At 45.0% G+C, this 3,628-nt stretch overlaps 2 non-coding genes across 2 annotated transcripts; both read left to right on the plus strand.

Moving 5' to 3' along the window:
- Window positions 1-543: 543 nt before the first annotated feature.
- trnal-cag lies at window positions 544-626 on the plus strand. Its single transcript has one exon. It is a non-coding gene; the product is annotated as a tRNA-Leu (tRNA).
- A 778-nt stretch (window positions 627-1,404) lies between these two features.
- Window positions 1,405-1,476, plus strand: trnaq-cug. Its single transcript has one exon. It is a non-coding gene; the product is annotated as a tRNA-Gln (tRNA).
- Window positions 1,477-3,628: the final 2,152 nt, after the last annotated feature.

Consider the following 3,628-nt stretch of genomic DNA (forward strand, 5'->3'; position numbering starts at 1 on the left):
ACACTCGGTTAATTTCTCGCAAGTTTTTTTTCCATTTGAAGCCCTAATTTGGTTCTGTTGGGTATGCTTCATTTCCTTACACCGAACTTTCCGTTCAACGGGATAGAACACTAAAAAAACTCTTAAGGAAGCTGAACTTTGGTGGCAAAGATATGGAATTGAAATCTATTATCAAACATTCCAGACTTTTCCAGGCGAATCCCATGTCGAAGACAAGAAACCGACTCAAGCGTTTCTTAATCCCAAATCAGAGGTTATCTTTAATACAAAACATGAATCCAAACCGTTACAACTATCGTGTGCTGGTGGTCGACACGTTAAGGGTCAGTAAAACAAAGTAACTTTGGGCAGCTGGGCGTTGGTTATAAGTAGGAGTTCAAATCTCTTTCCAAACGATCATTCGACGTGTTTCCCTTATTGTAGACTAATAACGTACGTTTCTCACTTTTCAACCAGTTTACCCTCCAGGTGTTGGTGGGTCAACGGCAGCATGTTTTTCTCCAACCAGCTGTTATCTATGGATACTGTCCATCAAATCCTTGTGTCAGGATGGCCGAGCGGTCTAAGGCGCTGCGTTCAGGTCGCAGTCTCCACTGGAGGCGTGGGTTCGAATCCCACTTCTGACAGACTGAAGGTTTTTGGCCCTCTTTAAAGAAAGCCCAGTTTAGCTTCATACAGACTCCTTCAATTGAAACAAATACATAATTAAATGAACACAATTATTTGTTGAAAAATAAAACACGGAGTGGAAACACAAATTCACATTTAACCTTGTGAAGTGAATAACCCATTTCTTGTTTGCTTGTGCATTAGCACTTCAGTGCTACAACTCTACATCCCCACCCCCAACCGCAGCCTAACCCACGCCTATCCCCAACAACCACACCCCCCCCTTACCACCCCCAAACGCAGCCTAACCCACGCCTACCCCAACAACCACCCCCCCACCACCACCCCCAAACCGCAGCCTAACCCACGCCTACCCCCAACAACCACCCCCCCACCACCACCCCCAACCGTAGCCTAACCCACGCCTACCCCCAACAACCACCCCCCCACTATCACCCCCAACCCCAGCCTAACCCACGCCTACCCCCAACAACCACCCCCCCACTATCACCCCCAACCGCAGCCTAACCCACGCCTACCCCCAACAACCACCCCCCCACTATCACCCCCAACCGCAGCAAGGCTAAGGGTGGATAGCGGGTTTGTGAGATTGATTTGGAGCTTTTTTAGAAGAGCTGCCACAGAAACAATGGGCCGAATAGTCTCCATCTGTGGTGTAAAATTCTATGATTTTATGATTGGATCTCCTGGGTCTTCCTACGTTTGATTCTCAAATTATTATTTCTACATTATTTTGTCTTCACATGAGTACGATAACTTCAGTTTTGAGTCACAGGTTCCATGGTGTAATGGTGAGCACTCTGGACTCTGAATCCAGCGATCCGAGTTCAAATCTCGGTGGAACCTGACATTTTCCTTAACTGCTTAAAACACACCAACCTAACAAGACGGAAAGCAACAATTTGTTTCTGATTTTATCTGAGCTTCTAGCAATAATAATGTCCGAACCAAGTTAAAGTGGTACATGGTATTTCATGGGTAGCAGAACTGTGAGCACCTATCAGTATGCCGCTGTCGTCAAAAAAAAGTAGCAAATCTTCTATTGGAATAACAAGGTGGTCATCAGACTCTAATACATCACAGTCTTTTATATTTCGTCCGAAAGAGTTTAGAAGGATAACGCCACAAAACAAATGGAAGCTGCGTGTCTTAGAACAGATTCAAACAAAATTACTTAACTCAGAATAGTTACCCAATCCGTAATCTGAAGAAATTAAATTATTTGAAGCCTGAAGCTTATTAAGAAAATCTTTGTGGCATTTCAGGCATAGGTTGTAATCTTTCTGGTGGCGTAATGCAGCTCAGAAGTAATTGTGAACTACAGATGTTGCGGCTTCAATAAAGAGTTTATATTTATACATTACAAAGTCAGGTGACTATCATTCACGGCAAATACATAACTTTCGACATTAGTAAATCTTATCAATATCTGAGATGACCAAAATTTTAGCGTGATAATTAAAATTCCCATATAATGTAATCTCTCTCTTTCTCTCTGGAGGGACATTTCCTGCATATCTAATTCAAGAGAATATTAATCGAAGTTTGGCAGAAGACAAGGGTCTCAAGTGTGTGATTTGGGGCACTTTTAGAGTTTATACAACGAAAGCCACACAGCTGGCCTTTGCGAATACGGACTGGCAAGCTTTCTTGCTGCCTGTGCAACTCGCCCAACCCATTACGGTTTGGCTTACAGGGTTAACAGGAGCTGATTGGGAAGAATCCCTCCCCTCAGCAAACGAGATGAGCTCCACGTCCGACTGATGAGCCAAGTAGATTGGGCTATCATTACCGTGCCCTGGAGCATTGTGGATCTGATTGACTCGTACACGGCTCAAAAATTGTGGACAAATTACTGCCTCAAGCGTTTCACAAATTAGAAGTTATCTTTAATTCAAAACATAAACTCAAACCTTTACAACTGTTGTGCCCAGGTGAACAGCAAGAAGAGGGTCAGGAAAACAATATGGTAATGTTGGGCAGCTGAGCTGTGGTTGTAGTCAGAAATTAAATCCATTCCCAACTAATAATCACACGTGGTTCCAATATTGTGGACAAAAACCTACACTTCTCTCTTTTCATTCCGTTTTTTCCTGCAGCTGTTGATAATCCACGGCAGCATATTCCTATCCAATCAACTCCTGCCTATGGCTGGTGTACATTATGTGCTTTTGTCAGGGTGGCTGAACGGTCTAAGGCGCTGCGTTCAAGTCGCAGTCTCCATTGGAGGCGTGGGTTCCAATCCAACTTCTGACTGAATTAATCTTTTTACCCACAGCCGATTTTAGCCTGTTTTCAACTGTAACAAATAAATAATTAAATTAATACATTTATTTAAAAATAAAACACTGAGAGGAAACACAATTTCACATTCCACTTCTAAGGTGAATAAACACTTCCTTGTTTGCTTGCACATTAGTGCAACAAATCAAGCCAACACCCAACCCAAATGTAACTAATTTATTCCAAGTGCAAGCCATAGTCGTTGGGTCTCATCAACGTCTTGTATCCTGGGCCTCTAACCTCCTCAACAACAACAATAAGAAAAGAGTGTTAAGAGAGCGCCTTTCACGTCGGGAGAACGTCCCAAGGTGCTGCACAGTTTGGTCGGGACCCGAGTAGTGGGGAAATGGTCAGGGTGTGGGGAGGGAAGGGAGGGGGCGAGGAGAGGGTAGAGAGTTGAGAGGGGAGCTGAAGACACGTTCAAAGAGAAATTTCTTGAGACCGGCCTTGAAGGAGGAAAGGGAGGAAGCGGCAAAGTCACTGGTGGATGGAGTTCCAGAGCCCAGGGGCTGAGAGGCTGAAAGCCCGGCCATCGATGGTAGGGCGGTTAGGGCAGGAGATGTGGAGCAGACTGGAGCCAGAGGAACGGAGGGTATAGGCAGGTATGTCTGGGGATAGTGGGTCGGAGAGGTATCAGGGAGCGAGGCCGTGAATGGCCTTGTAGGTCTTGAATTCGATGCTCTGGGGGACGGGGAGCCAGTTGAGGCGAGGTGGG

Source organism: Callorhinchus milii, unplaced genomic scaffold (genome assembly GCF_018977255.1).
Source record: "Callorhinchus milii isolate IMCB2004 unplaced genomic scaffold, IMCB_Cmil_1.0 Scaffold977, whole genome shotgun sequence".
Classification (NCBI taxonomy): Eukaryota; Metazoa; Chordata; class Chondrichthyes; order Chimaeriformes; family Callorhinchidae; genus Callorhinchus; species Callorhinchus milii.